We start from the raw sequence: 24,845 nt of genomic DNA on the forward strand, positions 1-24,845 counted from the left end.
AGTAAATACTTTTGACTGCATTATATTAAAAGTAAATTCTTTTAACTGCTTGATGTGATTTCTTTTTCAACCACTTAATGACAGCAAATAGCCCAAAGCTCAAAAACAAATCTGTTTAGACAAACTCCCAAGATTCTTCACTATTCAGGTACTAATGATCTTCCAAGGTTCCTCTACACCTTGATTTGAGAGTACAGTGCTTCTATGCATGCACAGAGAGCGCCTCTCTGTCATTTCTCAGTAATTGCAGCCAGCCTCCAGTCTTATTTATGGAGCTGGGATTCAGGGTCAAAGAAGTGACTTCCACACAGCTGTTGAGTCCCCAGATGCTCCATGAATTAGTTAGGGACCATAGACTTCACCACAATGTTGCCTTATGTACTTCTGTTGCTTTAAATATGTGCTCCTATGTCAGCCCTAGAATTATATTCTGTTTCAGCACTTCTTCAACTCTATTGGATTCTTGCTAATATTTATGTCTTGGTAACTTGCATTTATTTACTCTATGGCATTGTTTATGAAATTGTCCTTGACACTGACTGTACTACTCTCACACTGTGTAATCCGCCTTGAGTCTCAGTGAGAAAGGCAGACCATAAATGACATACATACATACAGACAGACATAAATCTGTCTGTCTTCTAAATCAAGCACTGGAAAAGCTCAAACAGCTCATATCCAACTGAGAGCATCCATATAGAACTAGCTAGACAGATGAAACTTAAAGACATCTGTGAATATACACAATTTAGATGGCTGTCTGAATGTGTCTTTCAACATGCCTCTTGTATAAGAACAGCTGTTGCCAGCATTGCGAGGGCAGAGTCAATAGCACAGGGTGTGGAAGAGTAAATAATAGATCTTTGAAGTGTTATCACCTCAAAGGAACAGGCATTTCATCAGAAAGTTCAGAGTACCTTATACAGGGGTCATTTCGTAGAAAAAGAGCTGGAGAAACTCATTAGCATAACTTATTAGCATAACTCATTAGCATATGCCATGCCGCCTGCCATCACTGGAAGTGTGTCATTAGTATAACTGATTTGCATGTGCCACACCCCCTGACATCACCTATTCTGGCTGTTTTGGACCCAATCCTGGCCATTCAGGGCCGAGATTGGGCCCAAAATGGCAAAAAAGATCTGAAAATGGCTGAAAAGGACCCAAAATGGTCAGGATCTGGCTGCTGATGAGCAGGAGAGTGATCCACCACCCGTCAGAGGCCCAATCCAGGCCATTTTGGCCCCAATCCAGGCCAAAACAGGCCCAAAATGGCTGAGAGTCAGGTGGGCGGGGCCACCTGACATATGACCTCTTTGGGGAACTGCCAGAACTGCGTTCCTGTGCGTTCCCCCTCGAAATGAGCCCTGACCTTATATATATCCTGAACCTATTCGTTACTTAAACAAGCACCATGAAGTTGCCTTATTCTTAGTCAAACCACTAATTTAAGTGAGTCAGTACTGTCTATTCAAGGAGGTCTCCAACAGGAAACTCATGAGCTCATCAGCTGCTGCATTGTACCCTAGATCACAAAAAGATATACTCTAGACGCTTGCTTTTTCTTTTCTTTTTCTTTTTATAAAAAAAGGCTTTTATTTCATAGGATTTTTCTCTGTGCTGCTTAACGGATACCTTCATTCTTGGTGCTTGTCTTAGTCCATGTTCTGGGACAGAACAAAATTTGGAACATGCTGAAGGGGTGGGTGGGGGAGAAGCGTCTCCAGATATTTTCCACTGTTCAGAAGTAGCTCTCTCATTAAATAAAAGGTTGGAAACTCCTGGTCTACTAGCAGCAGCTTCCCAAAGTCTCAAGAGGAACGTTCTCACAGCCATGCTCCCTCTTACCTTGAGAGGCTGTGGTCTGACCCTGTCACCTTCTGCATGCGTAGCATATCCTCTCACACAGCTATGGCTGAGAGCCAAACTACAAGTGACGCCTTACACAGGTTGGACACTTGTCAGCTTCCCTCAAGTTTTGATGGGAAATGTAGGCGCCCTGGTTTTACAGCTTGGCTCTCCATTACAGCTGCAAGACCAGGATGCCTACATTTCCCATCAAAACTTGAGGGAAGCCGACTAGTGTCCAACCTGTGTAAGGCGTCACTTGTAGTTTGGCTCTGAGCCTTCTTTCTTCCCCCAGCCTTCTTCCTTTCTACTGAGCTGTGGGGGGAGCTCTGTGCCTACTGGGGAAGTGGGAGGAATAAGTGGCTGCCTGATGTTGGCCCAGAAACCAAACATTACCAGTGCCTCACCCTTGCCCAACTGGATACTTGTTTGCACAGCTATGCAGCAAATCCTAAATGGCACATATGCCACAAGGAAATCAGATGTGTGTATTTTGTCCAACAGGAAACTCTCCAATGCAGGACAGTGCCTCAATAGATACATAATCACAGCACATTACAAGCAAGAGGGGTGTGGGTCAATGGAAGAGCCTCTGCTTTGAATGCACATGATCCCAGTTTCAATTCGTGGCATTTCCAGTTTAAAAGTCTAGGCAGTATGTGATATGAAAGACCTCTGCCTGAGACCTTGGGTAGGTACTGCCAGTCTGAGCAGACAACACTGACCTTAATTAATTCAAATAAACCACGTTCGATTTCTTTTTCTTTCCTAATCATATATTTTCCTTCAAGCATTTGTTCCTGTCAGGTCGTAAAATTAAGATGGGGCTCTTTAAAAATTATGTTCTCCAGATAGAAGTGGAAAAAACATACTATGTCAGATCACACTGTATTCAGAGACATGGATAATTTTCTATTAAGTTTTCCCAAGTCATATTTTTTTCAGAAAGCCTACATCTGCAAGAGAATCAGACAGCAATGAGGAGGGAAGACACAGTAAACTAGGATGATAGTAGAAATGCCATTATTAAAGACCAATAAAATGTTCTAGGATATAAGCTTTTGTGAGTCAACGCTCACTTCATCAGATACAAATGATGATGAAAAATCATTAGCCCTTTAAATTCAGAGCAGAAGGGAGGGGGGTTACCACGAAGGTCCAAAACTGTTCTTGAATTCTAGTTCAGCAACCTAGCCCTTCTTATAACACTAGAAACAAAGCCCGTTGTGGGGAAAAAATACAATGGGATCTAGAAAAAGGAGGGTGGGCAAGCAGGCATTGCCACCTCCTCTGTGACTGATTCCAGCCAGGTGAAGGCAGAGGGCGGACATTGCCACCTACTCTGCTCCTGATCCCAACTGAGTGAAGGAGGGACGGGCATTGCCACCTGCTTCGCTCCTGATCCTAGCTGAGCGAACGTGGGGGGAGGGCATTGCCACCTGCTCCACTTCTGATCCTAGTTGGGTGAAGGCAGGGGCAGGCATTTCCCCCTGCTTCGCTCCTGATCCCAGCTGGGTGAAGGCAGGGGGCGGGCATTGCTACCTGCTCCGCTCCTGATCCAAAATGGGTGATAGCGGGGGGCAGGCATTGTCACCTGCTCTGCGCCTGATCCTGACCTGGGCTTCCCGCCACAGCACGCTCTCTTGAGTGACGATCTCCTCATCTGGGCTTTCCTCCACGGCAGCTCCCTCTGGAGGCGCAGCAGGGTAGGTAGTGAGTTATCAGGAACACACCCTTTTATATAGTACGATTCCTCCCACCTCCTGACCTGGATATAAAGGCTGATGGATCTTAATTCTTACTTGTATCTGACAAAGTGAGCTTTGACTTACAGAAGCTTATTCCCTGGAAAATTTTGTTGGTCTTTAAAGTGCTACTGCAGTCAAATTTTGTTCTGCTTCCACAGACTAACACAGTTATCCACCTCAAACCACATTCACAAAGTGGCTCTTAAGAACATAAATGGAAGGGAAAAGGAGAGGAGAGGCAGTTCTAGGGAAAGGGGAACATAATTAGAAGGAGATAAAGGAAGCCTTCAATAGCATTTAATCTTCAGAGAAGCGAACAAGATTTTGAAGATCACAATGATCAAGCTGGTAAGGCGGGCTCATTATGCACTTCTACAGTTCCTCTTATCCAATTAATCCTTCACAAAAGAACCGGTCAGTTGCAAAGCATATTATAGACAGAACAGTTGCTCCTGTCATTTTCAGAAATCCCAACCAAATAGCCCCATGGAATATTATCCTTCATTAAAGTTGTATCAGTTGCTGTAATTGCTTAAAGATGTATTAATCGCTCCTGTAACAGGAGATTCGGCCAGAAAGAATCCAAATAACATAACCAGATATGCTTCCAAAATATTAACAAGGGTTCAAAGCAGGTCATGCGCAACACCAACTCATGTCATGTCCAGCTATGTCCAAAGATCTTTAAAACTGTCACTTGAATCCAGGAAAGAAAAATAGTATCTGGAGCCACTGCAAGAACAGCAAAATCCTGATAGAATAAACTCTTGGCATTAAATTGGGAGATGCACACCTCAAGTGTTGGATCTGCCAGCTTTTTCACTCAACCTTCCCAGTTCTCTTTCTGTCCTACATGGCGTTTGTCCGTACAGGTCCATGATCCCCAGCACAGCCATTCTGGCATGAGCTAGGCTCTAGACAAGAGGAAAACAGATAATGGTAAGGCTAGAATTCTAGCATCACACTAGAATCTAGGAGAACCAGGTTTGAATCCCCGTTCTGCCATGGAAGATCACCAGGTGATTTTAAGCCAGTGTGAGCCTAACCTGCCTCACAGGGTTGTTGCTCTGAGGATAAACAGGAGGATGGGAAAGCAATGTTGTAAGATGCTTTGGATCTCCAGTGAGGAGAAAAGTAGGGTATAAACATACATACATACATACATACATACATACATACATACATACATACATACATACATACATACATACATACATACATACATACATACATACATACATACATGTGTTACCAGGGCTTTTTTCTGGGAAAAGAGGTGGTGGAACTCAGTGGGTTGCCTTTGTAGAAAATGGTCACATGACTGGTGGCCCCACCCCCTGATCTCCAGACAGAGGGGAGTTTAGATTGCCCTCCGCACCAGTGGAGGGCAATCTAAACTCCTCTCTGTCTGGAGATCGGGGGGGTGGGGCCACCAGCCATGTGACCATTTTCAAGAGGTTCCGGAACTCCGTTCCCCTGCGTTCCAGCTGAAAAAAAGCCCTGTGCATTACTCTGGTTTTTGAAGATTATTTGTTCAAAAACATTCACAGTATCTGCAGATAAGAAGAGAAGCTCTTCCACTGAGCCACAGCCCCTTCCTTTTATTACTGTATTGGACAGTTTGTGCTTGTGTTAGCTGAAGCACTTTCCTTGAACAGACTCCACGCCCCCCCCCCCAACTTTTACAGCAATTTGACTGACTTTGCCCATCAAAATGAGTTAGGAGAACTAACTAAAAGTCAACATACATAATTTGCAATTTAGCACTAAGGCTTTCGGGAGAAAAATTCAGAGAGGAATCTTTCACTTTCCAGTCTCTTTCAGTCTCTTTCACTTTCCATGCTACACAGACACTGTCCAGTAGAAATACAGACAAGCAAGAGAGTATTGCAATATCAATTGGAGCAGACACTGTCCAAACTTTTGAGCTCAATAGAATCCAACAGTTCTGTTATGTGTTCAACAATCACCGTTTTTCAGCATCACCATAACTTTCGTTGTATCAAAAACCCAGGGGCATATATACAACTCTGGAAAACATCTCATCTGAAATGCCTACTCTAGGTTTGGATGTCCGGAATGTCCGGAATGCAGTTTTCTCTGCAATGGAACTCCGGATAATGGAGCTGTCCCAGCTGAAATGCATACAATATGAATGTATGTAGCATCAAAAGTAAAAGAGTGGTTAAAGTGATCTGGGACGCCCAAATTCAAACCCCCACTTCGTCATAGAAGGCTTGGTGACATTGGACCAGTCACACACTCAACCAGCTGTCGTTGTGAGGCTAAAACAGAGGGGAGAATGGTGGTGTGAGCTGATTGGTCTCCCCATTTCAGAGAAAAGGAGGGTATACATATCTAAAATGTACATATCTAAAAATAAAATAGTCCCCTTTCTGGACAACAAAGATGCTGGCATTAGTTTTTCTGACAAAAACAAGATCTTCCAAGCAGGCCAGTACTGCCCACATGTCAGCAGATCCAGAAGCTTCCAAACTGCAAAAAACTGGAACCAATGTGGTACCATCTGCTGTAAACTCTCAGAAGCAGCCACTGAACGAGAGGGAGAGAGCCTCCAAAGCTAGCGATTTTCTTCCTCAAAAAACCTCAACACAGCATCTCAGGTTCCAGAAACACATTAACTGAGAGCTGTTCACCTCGGTTTTGCCAATCTCCAAGTGGGGCCTAGAGAGCATTCAGAATTACACTGATCTCCACACAACACAGTTCAATTCTTCTGGAGAAAATGGCCGCGTTGGAAGGTGGACTCTATGGCATTTTACCCTGCTAAAATCTCTCCCCTCCCCAAACCTCACCCTCCCCAGACTTCATGCCCAAATCTCAAGAGATTCCCAGTTCAGAGCGACAAGCCTATGTTCACCTCAAATTTCCTTCCTCTGTGATAATCTACCATGGAAAAATTGTTCGGACATGTCCAATAATAAAAGACTTGCTAAATATGGAGACAGCATTCTTTTTTTGTAGCTTCCCCCTTCTCTGCTCTGGTTTTCTGGAAGACAACACATTCTGTACTTTAGAAAAGAGGGAAATAAAAATCACACATGCCTAGGATTGTCAAAGAAGTTTAAAAATCTCAATTGGGGATTACTGCGAACTATACTATATAATTTTCCTTTTCAATAGTATACGTATGCATATGGTTTTCTGGGTTTTTTTACAATGACAGCATTATAAGCAACATAAAACCAGGTAGAGTACAAACAGGCCAATTTCCTTTCTGCTGAGAAAGAAGGCACACCTAATTCGGCTCTGGCAAACACACCTCATGTTATTTGATTTTTACCTCTGTTTATTCAGGCTTTCAAATAGAAATTTAGTGCCTTCTGACCACATTTGGCAGCACAGATTGTTGATTTTAAGCTGGTTCTACCCAACCAGGAAATAAAAACCTGACAACGGAAAAGCTCAGAACTAGAGCTACCTTGTTTTAAACATTCAAAATCTACCATGCACAACATCAAATAACTGATTAAAAGAAAGAAATGTTTCAACCTAACAAACTCATGCTCTTTTTCTTTCCTCATTTTTTTAAATCCTGCTCTTCCTCTAAGGATCTTAGGGTGGCTTACACATTTCTCCCTCTCCCATTTTGCTGTCACACAACACCCTGAAAGGTGTTTCAGGGTGTTGTGTGGGCTAAGAGAGAACGAGCAGTTTAAGGTCATTACAATGCAATCCCAAGTAGAGCCACACAATGGGTTTAAGAAGGGTTAACTCTGTTTAGGATTGCACCACCAGAAAGCTTCATGGCTGAGAGGTAAGCCAAACCTTCATTTGCTAAGCACTAGATCTCTCTGCCTAAAGAACTGGACCATCCAAAAATATCAATACTGGTGGTGGGGACCAACCAAGGGAAGGAAGGAAAGGAAGAAAGCAAGTATAATAGCATGTGATCAGATGCAGGGCATGGATTTAGAATCTGTTTCATTTAGGATGAAGAGGAAGGGATAAAACCAGAGATTTTGTGGAGAATGAGAGTTCTGTGGAATGAAGAAGTGAGATTGATAGCACTGTAAGGACGTTCAGGCAGGGAATGCCCAAGCACAGAGAGCAGCAAACTCAACAAAGGAATCTTGCAGTCACCTTAAAGATGAACAGCTTTGCTACCACATAAGTTTTCATGGTCTAGATCTCCACTTTGTGTGTTTTATGCCATAGATCAATGTGGCTACCCCACCAGAACAGTTAGGGAGTCTTTGGCATAGAGCAGAGATACAAAAAGAGAGAGAGAGAAGACTGAGAGAAAGAGAAGACTGAAAGCACAACTTCCTGTCACTCAACTGAGCACAGGAAGTTCTGCCCCAAAGGTCGAAATTGGGGCCAAATTGCTCCAAATTGGGTTTAAATTCTTTTGATTAGCTTTCAGACTTTCACTGCAAATATCAAGTCTAGGATTTTAAAAGGCCAAATAAAGGCAAAATCTGAAACTCAGGAATTTGGCCAGAGGACATTTGGGGAGGCACACACTATGTACACAGCCTGCAAGGTCTATTGTAATTATATACATCTCCATGACACAGAGAATATTTTAAGTCACGTTCCACTATTATCAAAAAGAGTCCAGTAGCACCTTTAAGACTAACCAATTTTATTGTAGCATAAGCTTTCGAGAATCAAGTTCTCTTCGTCAGATGCATGGTACAGAAACTGGTCAAATATAGAAGAGGAGGGGAGGAGAGAGAAGATGCAGTTAGGGGGGGAGAGAGGGAGGGTGCAATCAAAACATTCCTTTGCTAGTAAATGTAAACATCTCCTTTTGGTGTCCTTTTGGGGTCAGTTGGCTTGAGTGAGGCTACAGACTAACACGGCTAACTCCTCTGGATCTTTGTTCCGCTATTATATAATCCATATTTTATCTCATTTTATTCACTGAGACCGCAGACGTGAGGTTAACTCAAGGGTAGCTCATTACCTGGGATGTGTCATGGAAAGTGTGACGGAAGAGTGCGAATGCAACACACCTCTGCAGAACCTCAATACTAGAAATTAGTTTTCCAGAGTCTGAGCAATTTGTACAGGTCGTTATTAAAATCACGTGGGAAGAGAGACGCTGCTGTAAAAGCAAGCTGCCCTCATGGTTCAGGGTGAGGCCAGCTCATCTCAACAGTGGTAAGAATTGCCACAAACACACTTACTTTCTACATTTCACGGCTGGCCCAAGCGTGGCTTGAGAGCTTGCGCTCCCTCTGCAATGTCAGAATATTAAGAGATGTGGGAACAGAAGGGGAAGCAGGTGCTCCAAGTCAGAGCACGCCTTTTAAAAACACAGCAATGTGAAAGTGAAATGATGCAACTTTTGAAATTCAAGTGCAGCAAGATACCAGGAAGAGACATCATATATTTCGAAAACAGAGATGTGTAAAAAAAAAAAAGTGTAAAAACAGAGAAAAAGCAAAAGTTACCACTAGCTTCTGTTCATATACTGTTTATAACACTGCTCAAAGAAAAGTGGTAGAGACATTTATCCTCCAGTTCTAGTTATTAGTGATTAAGATATTATTATTTATTGTTATTTTTAACAGAACATCTCCAGTAACTAGGTTTGCAAAATGGACAGTAGAATAGAAGGGAAGAGGGCTGCACCAAGGCAAAACAAAGAAAAAAAGGCAAATGGTACAAGGGGAAAAGTCTTTAATGTTTATGTAACCTCATTAAAAATGGACACAAGTTTTGCCCTCAAGCTTTCAATGCAAGAGATTGACCACACAAAGGGAGGGAAGGGAATAGGTTTAAGAACACAAGAGTAAAAAAAGGCAATTTAAAACAAAGACATTCAAGGCAGCAACAGAAGGAGAAGAGAGATCCAAGGAGGTTGAAGAGTTCTGAACAAGAGCTCTTTCAAGGAGCAGGAACTATCATTTGGATTTACAAAGAACACCTGCATATGTTGAAGTAGCTTAAAAATTATGTGACCTAAATAATTTTGCAAGGGGAAAGTATTTATCTTTAACTTTAGTTACTTACAACATTTTAACCCCACTTTTCTCCATAAAAGGTCTATATACCGCTCTCAACTTCCTGATCAAGCAAACTTCACGGAAAAAGTTGTCTATTCCCATTTTCACTACAGACTTGGTCCCTGTGATGTCACAGAATGTTCACAAGCATTCCAACAGCAAAGGGGTGGTCTAATGTTTAGGAGGTCCTTGCACTGATGTGAACCAACTCAAAGCTGACTGAAACAGTGCAGCACCTCCTTCCCCAGTGTGGATCCCACCAGCAATATTTTTTCTTAGGGGGGGGGGCTCCCCCTGATGTATCACAGAGCATTTGAAAGCTGATGGTCAGTGCTGATCTCATAGAAGCTTCTCCAACACCAGAGACTGCCAAGAACTACAGCAGCACTGACTTATACAGTCATCACACAGACTATTGGGAAGTTAAATAGAAAAGGGCCTAAGAGATAGTGGCCATTTCCACACACGTTGAATAATGCACTTTCAATGCACTTTAGCAATCCTTTGGAAGTGGATTTTTTGTTCCACACATGGGCTGCTTCCACACATTTTCGATAATGCACTTTCAATGCTCTTTAGTGATCATTTGGAACTGGGGTTTTGTGTGTGAAACACAAAATCCACTTCTAAAGGATAACTAAAGTGCATTGTAAGTGCATTATTCAACATGTGTGGAAACGGCCAGTGTCAGGGAACTTTAGAATGCCAGCTGACTGAGAGGGTACAGTAGGCAACAGGCTTAGAGGAAGAGAACCAAAGGAAGTTGCTAAAATGTATTGGCCTAAATATGTAGCCACCCAAATCACTGACAGTATCTCTAAAGCCTGAATAGTTATGCAACCAACAGAGTGCTAAATGCTACATAACTAACTTGTGACCTATAGCAAGTAAGCTTATTCAGCATTAAGAATCACACCGGAAACACGAGCCAAAGCATATGCATGACTTAGCTATGTATAAATTATTTTGCATGTCATTTGCATTGTCATAGATTACTCACCACAGCTAGTAAATGAAGTTGCATTCTCATTCTCTCAAATTAACAACATCTAAATGAGCTTGGAAGTCCTGGAATGAGTTTGAAAATAAGGTTTGAGAGAAACTATTTAAATTTTTAATTGCTATTCAATTTCTGAACCTTTGGTACGTACTTCCACTGCAATATTCATGTATATTGTTTTAACAGGGAGTTAGAAACCTACTTTTTAAAAAGCAAAGGTTTCTCAGAAGTGCTTCATATGCACTACACATTTCCTACACTTCTATGCAGAAAGAGGCACAAAATTTGCCTCACATGCAAGAATCCTACGTTTATCATTTCAATGCATGTACAAATGCATATACAAAGGAGGATCACAGACAGACTCATTTTCCACATACAAGATGCATGAAACACAGCTGTACAGCTTAGCGGAGAAGAAAGGGTGCAACTGGCTACCCTCCAATGTAATTTTGCTGCTGAGATTTTGACATGACACAATGTTTTTTAAAAAGGAAGTTAAGAAAGTAAATAGCGAGATGCGTCAAAGCTGCAGAACACACACACCCCGTTCGTTTGAACAAAAGTCACAACTACAAACTACTCCAAATATGGAAGAATTAAAACAGACAATTCAAGGAGAACATTAAGCCTCTCAAAACGTTACAATAAGAAACGTAGAACAGCAGATCTGTAATTATAGTCATGTGTTTCTAAAATAAAGATGGCATATGGGTTGTCATGCAAAAACTTCAAGGTCAATAGGACTTTTTCCAGGGTATAAATTTTCATGAGTCAGCTCAGCGCTCATTTAGGCAGGAAAATGTTGTTGGTCTTTAAGGTACTACTGGACTTAGATTTTGTTCTGCTATTACACACTAAAACAGCTACCCACCTGAAACTATTGTGATGGACAATTGACCTTGTGCTTGTAGTACACAGTTTAAGAAGTTCATAAAAAGGCAGGGCTAGAACTGAATTGATTGCAGAACGGAAGTTGTACACAATGTTTTTACCAAACTGTATTTATTTAGACCACTACGTAATTTGTGATAATACATCACAAATTATGTAGTGGTCTAAATAAATACAGGCTAAAGAGAGTTTTCTCTTAATTCTTTTTTTCAAAATCAACTTTAATTCACACATGCATTTAGACCCAGGATTAACTAGGGTTGAACCTAATCCTGGATTAATCTCAGTGTGATGTGGTTGCACTCTACATCATTCAGAATCTAGGTTTCTTGAAGAAGCATTTAATTACCAACTTGATACTAATTGAAACGAGTGCTATCATATAAGGAGCAGGAAAGAATGAAGTAAACTAAACAGGGAATTTATTCCCCAGAGGCAGAAAGCAATGGGACTAATTAACATTTGGTTCTTCCAAGACTAATTGGAATGCTTTCAGCACTCATTTCAGAATTGGGCAGAGACAGCCTTTCTAGAAGCACAGATAGCATTGCCAGACATCAAGAAAGAAATCTTGGGCAGCAAACTGTGATCATGAGCAAGAGGCAAATCAATAGTTGGATTCACAACTCGCAAACGGAAGCCTTTTTATTATAATTTTTAAAGTTTGATTTACTGACACTTCTTGAAGGCTGAAGGAATACTGAGTCCATCAACATGCTAAGTAGGAACAATTCGGAATAGTATAGCGTTAAATAAAAGGAAAAGCTATTGAGCAGCCTCTCCTCTTCTTTAACACTCCACTGTTCCAAATTGTTTCTAACGAACATGAAGTGCTACTAAATGTCCTCTCTCAATAATCAAAATCACATCTCAGGAAGCCTGGCTGAACATTCGCTGCCCTACCTTCTTCTATGCCTAGACACATTTCTTTCAGAAGCATTTAAATGTGCAAATGGAAATGGATCGAAGATACAGAATTAACTCTAAATTTGCTAAAATGAGAAAGCTCCCAAGGGATGTGCTGGTCTACTTTGTAAGAAGAAGAGTGAAGGAGCAAAATCTACAACAGCACTATATCACAAAATTAATCATTGGTGGTGCCCAGATTATAGTTTTGAAAGCAATTCCCATCCGATTTCTGCGTAAACGCAAGGATTATAGCTTTCTGGTGGAAAAGCTAAAACAGAATAATATTGCTTTTCGATGGGATGCTCCAGAAGGTGTGATTTTTACATTTCAAGGGCAAAGATTTAGACTGAATTCATTACATAAAGCCAGAGACTTTCTTGAAAAATATAGGAATCAGTTGGAGCAGAGAAAAGAGGAGGAGGAGGTGAATGCCCATACTTAACTCTGCTCTTTACTTTTACCAGGGCTTTTTTTCTGGGAAAAGAGATGGTGGAACTCAGTGGGTTGCCCTCGGAGAAAATGGTCACATGGCTGGTGGCCCCGCCCCCTGATCTCCAGACAGAGGGGAGTTGAGATTGCCCTCCGCGCTGCTCAGCGGTGCGGAGGGCAATCTCAACTCCCCTCTGTCTGGAGATCAGGGGGTGGGGCCACCAGCCATGTGACCATTTTCATGAGGTTCCGGAACTCCGTTCCACTGCGTTCCTGCTGGAAAAAAGCCCTGCTTTTACATATATTGGGAGTCCCCCCCCCCACACCATTTTATTAAATTTTAAAATCTCACGGCACTATGGATTACAAAAGTTTAACATGGAATATTAATGGAGCAAATTCAGCCCCAATAAGGAAGAAAATTTTTCACTACAGAAGCATTTAAATGTGGTCTCTCTCGTCATGATCTTGTGCCATGTTGTACCCTTAAAGCACTTCCTCTCCTTCTCAAATTCTTAAAAGACTACAGCCTTTGGGGAGGTAAAAAAGATTATGCACATAGCATGGGTCCGGTGATCCATTCTTCCTTTTAACCAAATAATAGGTACAAATTAAAGACTCTCAAGAGAGAGTGTGTAGGCTGCAAGTGCAGGAGAAATATTTTAAATAAATAAATTTCCAATGCAAATTCAAACATTTCCAGAATAACTGTAAGCCAGACACAACTTATGACACAATTGGTCCAAATGCAGTCTGCCAATCATGTCTTATGGTTTCAAGGTGTTCAACACACACACACACACACACACACACTTTATAGTCTTAGGAAGGCAAAAGAAACAGTAGATTCATTGAACTTTTGATAGGTTGTGTTGAGATGGCAATAGCTGTGGATCATACTACAAAAAGGGGTAGAAAGATATTCAGGGTATTCATACAGTTTTAAAGTTCTCCAATAGATAAATTACCGACAAGATGAGGTAATGTTACTTAGCAACTAACCAGAGTTAGAAACTTGTCGTCTAGTTTGTGTTTTGCTTATTCCTTTTTCTGAATCTGCTGCAAACCAAAAAGACTCACACACAGCCCTTTCTCCACATGTAGATCTGTACAGGTTATCTATTCTCTCCTTTTAAAAGCTTTTTCTTTTTGAGAAAGGTCTTTATTTTGGACTCAAGTCATTTCTGAACATTGACAACCATTAGGTTGCCCTACATGGCTGGTAAGCTTCATTTGAATGGTGGTGGTGGTGGTGGTGGTGGTAGCAAGTTGTGCAAACCTGCTTCCCAAGTTACCCAGGCCAATCCTGGTCAGCTGGCAACTGACTAAACACTACCACCAAGAGGTTCTGTAAACATGCATCTTTAGTGTCTCTTCAAGGGTCCCCGGAAAGCTGATAATTCATAAATAGGATCTCCATAATAAGCATGGGGTGGGGGTAAAGTCTCTTGATCTGCTAACAAGACGGTACCCACAGCAAGGTACTACACAGAAAATGAGATAAGATATAACAGGTACTATTTAAGGACAGGACAAACTGGAAACACCTACAGCACTTGAAGAGACAGACATCATACATATTAACAGCACCATTTCATCATTCCAAAACCAGCTTCCTCTACCGCATGAGCAGTGGAATGAATGAACTATTGCACATATCAGAAATTTGACCTTTACTCCAGAAACAAATCCAGTTCATGCAGGACACAGCACCATTCGAACCTTGTCCAAAACAAGGGACTACAGTTGGTGTGGTTGCTTGAATTTGGGACACTCTATGGCTGAATCCAGAAAGGATTCTCTGTCCCGCGTTTGTTGCCACTCTGAACACAGAAGGGTTTGCAACGGAGCATCCATGAGGGAGCTTCCCGTGCCCCCTACTCGGTCAGCCACCGTTTTCAAAAGCCCTTTAGTGGCTTTAGAGGTGAATGGGGAAAACGGAGGTAGCAATGGGCTGACAAAAAGAAAACAGTGCTGATGACCTTTAACAACAAACAACAACAACAACAAGTTTGGTGTAGTGGTTAAGGGAGCGGGACTCTAATCTGGAGAGCCGGGTTTGATTCCCCACTCCTCCACCTGAAGCCAGCTGGGTGACCTTGGGTCAGTCACAGCTCTCTGGAGCTCTCTCAGCCCCACCCACCTCACAGGGTGTTTTGTTGTGGGGATAATAATGACATACTTTGTAAACCGCTCTGAGTGGGCATTAAGTTGTCCTGATTTCAGTGGGCTTAGACTGGAATAACTCTTCTTAGGATTGCACTGGGTGTCATGCAGAGGCACCCGAAAACAGTGCTCTAGTCTGGAAACATTAAAAGAAGCCCATTAGTTAGCACCCACCAAGCCAGGATCTGAAGTTGCTTTATTAACCACACTTACAGCACATTCTTGTCCTCACCTGGATAGCCCAGGTGAGCCTGATCTTGTCAGATCTCAGAAGCTAAGCAGGGTCAGCCTTAGTTAGTAATTGAATGGGAGACCTCCAACGAAGACCAGAGTGGCAGGGGTAGGCAATGGCAAACTACCTCTGACAGTCTCTTGCCATGAAAAACCCACCAGGGAGTTGCCATAAGTCAGCTATGACTTGAGGGCACTCTCCACCACCACAGTGCAATCCTATAGAGAGTTACTCCAGCATAAGTCCATTGATTTCAATGGGCTAACGCTGGAATAACTCACCATGGGATTGCACTGTTAGTCTTTATTATGGTTTATGTAATTTATGATGCAATCATCTTGCCTCGTTCACTAGGCATATCCTCCCAGAGAACAGAGAGAGGGCAACAAAACCAGCATTTGAGGCAAACCAGGATTTGAGTGATTGACTCTGAGCTGAATTCTGGTTTAACAACCAGAGTTAAACCATGGCTTTACTTGATGTCTGCACTGAGCTTAAAACTTTAAAATGCAGTTTCTTCTCATCACCAATAGCGATAAATTGTTCTGTCCAGAAAAGTAAAACAATGACTCATTTCCGGTACAAAGAGAAACCTTGGTTTAATTAAACTAACTATGGTTAAAGTGACCCATATATAGGCCATAAACTCGGTATGTTTGGCCAGGATACATCAAACTAAAATCTGAAAACATCATTTGAAATTGGTCTCTTAGATTTATTATGAGAACCAGTGTGGAACAGTAGTTAGAGTGTTGCACTAGGATCTGGGGGGCCCAGGTTCAAATCCTTGCTCTGCCATGGAAGCTCTCTGGAAGCCACACAATCGTAACTTGGGTTTCCAACCTCCAGGTAGTGGCTGGAGATGTCCCAGAATTTCACCTGTTCTCTAGCTAACAGAGATCAGTTTCCCTGGAGAAAATGGCTGTTTTGGAGGGTTGATTCTGTGGCAATATTCCCTGCCAAGTCCCCTTCCTTCCCCAAACTCTGCCCTTTCCAGGCTCTACCCCCAGAATCTCCAGGAATTTCCCAATCTGGAGCTGGCAACCTTAGTCCTAACCTACCTCACAGAATTGTGGTAAGGATAAAAGGGGGGAATGGGAGAATTATGTAAGCTAGTTGGTCCCCACTGGGAAGAGAGGCAGAGCATAAATGAAGTAAATGAATAAATACATAAGTATATTGACAGAAGTAGAACAGGGGAAGATGGCAATTTAAAAGTGAAGAATCAGGTCAAATGCACTGTATCAGAAAATAAAGTTACCAACAAGCTAATAAGACGTCCAAGATTCCTCTCGAGAAACAGATCTCTCTCCCTACCTACAGAAATGAAGAAAACAATTCACTGTTTATTTATTTGTGGAAAAAAAATTATGCTTCTTCTCCAAGAACCTGTCCAGGGCAGTTTACAAAATAAAAATAATAAAAACAAAACATTAAAAGGTATTCATTAAAATCCAGCCCAGCATAAAAATACAGACTATAAAAACTGGTCACAGAGTGCTTAAATAACATTTTCAGACTAAAATAGTGTTAAAAGATCAGCTCCTTAATTAAAAGTGTCTGACCAGAGCAGATAAATCCACTAGTCTAGCTTTAAAATAGCATCACTACCTAAGACAGTTGTTTTGAATGCCTTATGACAGAAAAATGGGAGATATATTTACTTCATTTATAGCCACCTTTCTCCCCAATAGGAACCAAAGTAGTTACATCATTTTCCCCTCCTCCATTTTATCTTCAAAACCACTCTGTGAGGTAGGCTGGGCTGTGTGTGTGTGTGACTAGGCCAAGGTCACCCCACAAGTTTCCATGGCAGAGTGGAGAACTGCACCTGGGTTTCTCAGATCCTCATCAAGCAGGATATATGTATATATTTTAGGATCCTTTTACCATATAACTGTGGAAGAAAAACAATATAGATATTTAAATATAAAAGTGACTGTCGCCCCGTGGCACAGAGTGGTAAGTGGCAGTACTGTAGCCCAAACTCTGCTCGCAACCTGAGTTTGATCCTGGCAGAAGCCAGGTTCAAATAGGCAGCTCAAGGTTGACTCAGCCTTCCATCCTTCTGAGGTTGGTAAAATGAGTGCCCAGTTTCCTGGGGGTAAAGTATACATGACTGGGGAAGGCAATGGCAAACCACCCCGTAAAAAGTCTGCCAAGAAAACATTGTGATGCGACGTCCCCCCATGGGTCAGTAATGACTCGGTGCTTGCACAGGGGACTACCTTTACCTTTTTAAATATAAAAGCATGAGTAAAACAAAGCATGAATCAACATCGTGAACACACTGTATGACGCGTTTTCTGCAGTCCACTATTATGTCAGATGTTCAGGCACATGTGAAATGTTTTTCACTGAGTAATGTCAGAGATTCCTGAATGTGCTCCTTTCAGTTCTTATTGAATTACACAAGCGGTGACTAATCAATAATTACTGTACTTAGGTGAGACATTTGCCACCCCCAAACCAGAGCTTTTTATACCAAAGAATCCATCCTGAGTATAAAACTTTTGCCAGGTCTTGAATGCTGTCACACATCTGTCAACCACTTCTTCATCACCAGCTGTCATCACAACGTATAGAATTCGCTGAACATAGGGTAGGATATATCCACAGTCACTGGAAGAGCTGCCTTTAATTCATGGAGAATAAGTCTATCAATAGTTACGACGATTAATAATAAAAAGCTGGGAGGCCAGCAAGGAATCATGATAATAGGGAATAATTAAATTACCTAAAAATCTCCTTCTCCTGGATTCTACAAGTTCTAAGACATTTAAGCAGCCGGTCTCTCCCTCCTCTTCCTTTGACAGATTTTCAAGTGTTGTCAACATTCCATGACCCCAGGAGCATGGTGCATGCTCTTTAGGCAAAGTATTGGGGTAGGGGACATCTTGTTTGGTTAATTTATGGCATCAGATTCCTGGAAAGCTTTCTAATTATGTAGAAAGCCCCACCTTCCCTGTGGATACCCTGAAGAATGAGAAGCCACCACCTTGAATTTATGGGGGCTCCAGAATTCTAAAGAGAATCCTGGAAATCTTTACTTTAAAATCTACATTGCTATGGCAGGCAATAGCAAACCACTTCTGTTAGAGCGGGACCACAAGTGACGCCTGACACAGGTTGGACACTAGTCAGCTTCCCTCAAGTTTTGATGGGAAATGTAGGCGTCCTGGTCTTGCAGCTTGGCTCTCCGACTGCTGTCCAATGGACTTTTCAACTGTCACTTGTCCAACATTCCGCCAAGCTGCCTACATTTCCCATCAAAACTTGAGGGAAGCTGGCAAGTGTCCATCCTGTGTCAGGCGTCACTTGTGGTCCCGCTTTTAGTCTCTTGCCATGAAAACCCTACCAGGATTCACTATAAATCAGCTATGACCACCCACTAATTAGGAACCCTATTTTTATTTTCAGATTTCCACAGTGCATGTTTTTAAGTGTGTGCATGCAAATTTAACAACTAGTTATTGTGGTTTTCAAAACTTACACAATACTAATATAGACACAAAATAGAGTATTCAACATTAAAAACATTAAAAACTTCCTAAATTGTGCCCTAAATCTGTGTTTTTTTTTAATTTGGAGGAATTATTTACCCATTCTTGTAAACCATCACAATATTATTTATTACCCTTCTGTTTGACATTTGCAGGCAGCTATACACATTATAAACACAAGACTGTTGTGTCCCAACTCAGAATGGATTTGACTGATAAAAAGCACATATCTTCAGCCAAGTCTGTCCACTTGATGTTTTGCAAATAGCTCTTGGACAACTGTATCCCCTGGATATGGTAAGAACTGGAATTTACACATATATAGGTGACAACAATTTCCACAAGCACTTTTCCTGTCCACTTGCTATTATATATACAGAGGGAAGAGATGGTGTGAAAGCTGCATTTGACTCAGACCATCATCTTCTGAAAGACGGGCTGCAAATATGTTGTCCAAAATCCGTATCTAGTGAGACTGTGTGCACTTTTAAAACATACACACGCACAACTGGCAAGATTTTTTTGGTGTGTATGCAACCTGAATATAGTCATATTATGAAATCATGTGAGGTGTTAGATATGATCAAACAATGTACATATTGAATATAGCCCAGTAAATTCCCAACGGACTGGATGAGGAATGAATAAAGCTGCTTTTGCAATGGAATTTTAAGAAGTTTCTCTCATGGTGCAGTATCACATCAATTTGTGCTAAGCATGCTCAGAGTTTAACCCATTAGCACTCTTAAAAATATCATAGCCACTGTTTTCTAGAGCTAGATAAGCAACAATATCAGGAATACAACCCAGCTGGTAAATCTCCTGATTGCAAGTATCAATGAACTTGAACATGTATCTTTAAGATCACAGATGTTCACAGGAAAATAAGCATCCAATAAAATGTTTTATTTCCCTTGCTACAATGCTACGGATTCTCATTCCAAAGGGAGTTTCTTTATTATATTTGTCCACATTTTTTTAAAAAAAAGCTTAAAAGCTTAGTAGCAATTTCATAAGCAAAGTTATCTCATGCATGCAATCTTTTTTATTATTTTATTTAGAAGGTTTACATGTAATACATAATACACGCAACACAGGCCAAGTACCATGTTGCCGTTTCTATTTTCAAACTGCAGTTTTTCACACAACAGAATTTGCAGTGCAAAGGTGATCTATGTAAAAAAAAAATCACTTGTTCTATATAAATTATTTAATTTTTTAAAGTGACTCTCCCCCATACTCTTAGTTAATTCTGTTGCATCTACATCCCCTATCAGAACAAACCACATTAAGACTATATTAGGATGGGACCGCCTCTGTTCCTACGTTTCTCCATGGCAGTGTCGCTCCTCTGAACAGGGTCTCCTGCACGTGCCAGCCTGCACACGGGCAAAATCAAGAGCAGCCAGTACACGAGCAGCCAGTACTGTGGAATGGCCTGCCTGAGGTCAGGAGGAGAGCTTCCACTCTCCTTGCTTCCCGATACCAAATTATTCCCGAAACCAAATTATTCCCGAAACCAAATTATTCAAGAAGGCTTTTGTATTGTAGGGAGGGGCTCTCAGATGCTTTGCTAATGAGTTAAGGACTTCACCACTATGTTGTCTTATGTACTACTTGTCTTAAATATGTGCTCCTATGAGCTACTTGTGATTCATGTGGTCTAATGTCAGCCCTAGAATTGCTTATATTCTGTTTCAACATTTTTTCAACTTGGTATGGATTCTTACTAATGCTATGTCTTTGCAAAATTGTGTTTATTTACCCTATGGCATTTTTTATGGAAGTGTTCTTGAAATTAACTGTACTAATCTCACACTGTGTTATCCACCTTGAGTCTCAGTGAGAAAGGCAGACTATAAATGGCATAAATAAATAAACAAGTTTACTATGTCATCTTTGCAAAACTGGAAACATCAGAATAAGTATTTGCAAATTGGCCTCCAGCGTAGCAAATATGGTTTTGTCAAAGTTTTTGGCCGCCTTACAAGAGATCCAGATCTTCCTAGTACTGCTGGCAAACCTGCTAAGGTATTTATGAAAATTAATATCCGATTGTTTACTTGAAAGTTACACCAATTTTATTGGGACGTAGAAATGTGTTTATGATTGAGACATTACAATCGAATCCCAATGCAGGTTTACTTGGAATTTGGTCCAAATAAATTAAAGCACTCAAGGAAGTAGACGAACAATTGCACAGCGGTGGGGGGCAACTATTTATTTATTTAAAACATGTATATGCCACCTTTCCACCTAAATGGAGTTCCCAAGAAGGTGGACATCAAGAGGTGAACATTTAAAACATTAAAATGAAATTAAAATATATATATATATATAACACAATAAAAACATATAGACATAAATATACTACCGTTTCAATGATTATTGGGAATACATCTAAGCAAGTCTACACGGAAGTAAGTCTCATTTTATTCAGCGAGGCTTACTCTCAGCAAAGGCTCTTCAGGATTGCTGATTGCAAAATGCTCCAGTCTGGAGATCTTGTACCATGCCCTCGTTCTCCTGTACTCTCTGCTGTCCCCGCTGGAGTAGAAGGAATGATATCGATAACACTATAAGCTGCAGTACTCTAAACAAGATCAGCTTAGTATGTGGCAGCCCTGGGACATCAATGTCCCTGTGGTCGTACAGGCAGAACCTACTACTGTTTTGAAAACTGCACCCACCTTTGTACACAAGGATGCAACAGCACAACTGAGCGTGCACAAGTCCACTGCACTTGCTCAGGACTGTGCAAATCTGTGGGCAGAGATACCGGCGGAAAACAGGCAATAAAACTCCATTTTGCTCTTTAACCCACTGCAGTCTTTCAGTATGTCCACAGTTTATTTAAACATGTATAACACCATCTTTCAAACCACGTGGTCAATAAGGCAGTGGAACAAGGTAACTATCTATTTTGCCACCTCACGCACATATAGATTCAAAAACAGCAAAATGTATTGGTTCTATTGATTATGGAGAGAGCGCTTTAAAAAAAAATAGACACAAACCCTAAATGCAAACAACCACAAACTACTCTTTCTCATCCGCTCAGTTTCAGCAACAGAGCAATTGAAGCTGTGCTAACCCCAAAGATTTGTGTTTACTTTCTGACAAGCAGTTATTCGAAAGGAATCTCAAAGAGGTCATCTTGACAGGGAGTGACATATAAGCCCAGCAAGTATCCAGTTGATACATAATTGGAGTGGGGGAAAGTCACGTGTTTCCTCTGTCATCCAAACTATACTGAGGCGGTTTAGTGGAAAATAACCTGATTTCACTTTTGAAGAGCGTCATCTATTTACATGCCAAGCCCACCCTGGAAAGATCTAAAGCTTTGGGTAAATAGTATGTGTATTTAAAGAGGGATACACTGAACAGCGAACAAGGGAGAGTGGAATCTCCAAAATGACCACACTCCTGAAGTCGGGTTAAGACTGGCTTGAATTCCTGCTGATGGGTTACCAAACCAGTTTGCCATTTTTCTGCTGAACCAACTGCGGGTATTTTATTTTGTTCCATTCTAAGTATTATCATGCAAAAACAATACATTTTTAATAAATTCATTCCATACACACTAGATGAGCTTCAAGCCTAACAGAAATCACATTATCAAAATACTGATTGCTCAAAAGTCCTGGACAATGTGAAAACCTATGTCACAATAGATCTGTTAGTCCGTAGGGTGCCTCTTTGAGGCTGAAACAGAGGAAATCCTCTGGAAGCTGCTACAATTAAGTGTATACTTACTTGAGAGTAAGCTCCCTGACACACAGGATGACTTACTTTCAAGGAAGCACTCACTCCATTAACCTTTATGGACCACGGTACCATACATCTCTTTCCTTTTCATCTCCAATACCCCATACAAAATAGACTCATACCAGCATTACCACATCCAGTTAGTAACCCAATCAGTTCAAATTCTTTATTATCTAAAGGGCAGATCAGAACCTGAAGACCTTCTGGAAAATCAAGAGGAACACTCCCCTCCCCCCATGATGGAGCCAAAAAACAATAGAAATCCATTCTGCAGCTATGTTAGGTAATGAACAGAGCCAGACTATGCAAGTCTATTCAGAAGTACTCAATGGAGAAAGCTCTCAGGAAAAAGTTCTTAGGACATACCCAGATCCTTGAATTATTGGACTGGGAAGGAAAAGATAAATACAGAACACCGGAGGGAGGGAAGAGAAATAATATTTCCGCACGCTCCTCACTTCCCTCAAGCAGCAAAAAGTTTCAGGGTACTGAAACATAAGAGGATTGTGGTTGTCTTTGTTTTCAAATATACAGAGCACAGATGCACTTCTACAGGACAACAAGGGGATTTAATGATCCCGCATCAGATCTTTACAGAGAGGAACCTCAGCTTGCTCTTTGTCTCTTCCCTTCAGCTAGAGAGGGCACCACCTTATCCACACTCTGACCTGTGTATTATTCAAGAGACGAGAGACCATCTCCCACTGAAGCAACATCTGTTCCCGTTGAGGAAACAATGACTGAGTATCCTGACCTATCTCCCAGCAGGAACGGTCAGTCGGCCGGAATAAACAAACATTATCCTAACCATAATTCAGGAGAAGGGAAAGCAGTGTCCATGTGACAAGTTTCGAATGAGAGCAAGGGAGACTGAAGAACCAGATTACAGATGTACAGTAACCAAGCGGATTCATGGATGAAAAAAACAGAAACACAAGCCTGTCTCAAATATGGCTATCACGATGCCAACACAACCCATTTGCCACACTGATATCCCACAGGTGGCAAAAGGCAAGCTAAAGGCCAAGATAACCTTATACACACAACCTGTGCCTGTGGGGAATAGAGGGATGTGGCTTTGTCTGTACCAGATGCAACCGCCACAAGCAACACAGGAGAGAATATCATCCAAAATAACAACAATTAAAAAGAGTGGCTTTTGTTTTAGTGGAAGAGAGCTGGCGGCTCACCACAGCTAGACACACGCCAAACTTAGTCCAACTTTCTAGGGAGCCACAGAAAGCGTTGAACGGGGAGATGTCCTGCTCAGAAGCAACACAGGTGACAATATCACCCCAAAATAATAATAATTAAAGAGTGTGGCTTTTGATTTAGGAGAAGAGAGCTAGCTGCTCGCCACAGCTAGACACATGCCAAACTCCGTCTGACTAAAGCACTGAATAGGGAGATGCCCTGCTGGCAAGCCAGTCTCAGGTGAGAATATCACCATCAAATAATAATAATTTAAAAGTGTGGCTTTTGTTTTAGGGGAAGAGAGTAGGCTGCTCACCTCAGCTAGACAATATGCCAAACGCCACCTGACTGAAGCGCTGAATGGGGAGATGCCCTGCTGGCAAGCCAGTCTCAGGTGAGAACAAAGCCCCGCGCACCTTTGTGCCCGCTTCTGGCGCAGACACCGGGTTTGGAGGCCTGCCCCCCTCTCCCCCTTCACTTACCCCCCCAGTCTTCCAGGCCGAGAGTCCCAGGCAGGCTGGCGTTCCGCTCAGCTCCCTCTCATGCTCCTTCCCCAATGGTTCCTTTCTCCCCTCGCCTGCTTCCTTTGAGGGAGGATAGCATACAGTCAGCCTGGGTTGCCAAACAAGTTTCTCAACTTTTTCTCTCTCTCTCTCCCTCAGCGCGTCCTCCCCCCTCCCTCCTGCCAGGTAAGGCGCCTCCCAACAGGGGGCGGGAGAGAGGAGAACGGCGGGAGCGGGGCCAGGTGAGCCGGGCGCGGGCGGAGTTGGGACCCTGCGGGGGAAAGCAAGGAAGCGCCAGGCGGAAGGAGAGCGGGACCCACCTCCGGGCTCCAACGGCGCTGGCAAGGGGAAGCCCAGCCCCTGGCCGGGAAGCGCTCACGTGACCTACAGGTAAGGGCTGGAGCCTCAGGGTGCGCCGCCCCCTCCCCCCGCCCGGCATCACGCCCAGGGAGCGGCACTCCGGGCGCCCTCCCCGCCGCTGGCGCGCGCGCACGAGCCGCTCGGCGCGAGGCTGGGAAGCGGTGGGCGCGCGAGGCGGTGCGCTTTGGCGACGCGGAGCGCGGGGATTTCTTCGCTCTGCCTCAGCGCCCGTGAGGGGGTAAAGTGAAACGCGGGAAAGGTCTCAGCGTGGAAGCTGAACTAGGTCGGGGTCCTCGTCCTCCCCCAGTTTAAA

The 24,845-nt window shown here is 42.3% G+C and overlaps 1 protein-coding gene across 1 annotated transcript in view; it reads right to left on the reverse strand.

Annotated features, from left to right (window-relative positions):
* ATP8B1 (ATPase phospholipid transporting 8B1) overlaps nt 1-24,278 on the reverse strand; it is a 76,556-nt gene extending 52,278 nt beyond the window's left edge. The window contains exon 1 of the mRNA XM_054987060.1: nt 24,152-24,278. The gene's annotated coding sequence lies outside the window, so the exon portion shown is untranslated. The remainder of the gene's footprint in view (nt 1-24,151) is intronic.
* Between the last annotated feature and the right edge of the window lie 567 nt (nt 24,279-24,845).

Source organism: Eublepharis macularius, chromosome 8 (assembly GCF_028583425.1).
Source record: "Eublepharis macularius isolate TG4126 chromosome 8, MPM_Emac_v1.0, whole genome shotgun sequence".
Classification (NCBI taxonomy): domain Eukaryota; kingdom Metazoa; phylum Chordata; class Lepidosauria; order Squamata; family Eublepharidae; genus Eublepharis; species Eublepharis macularius.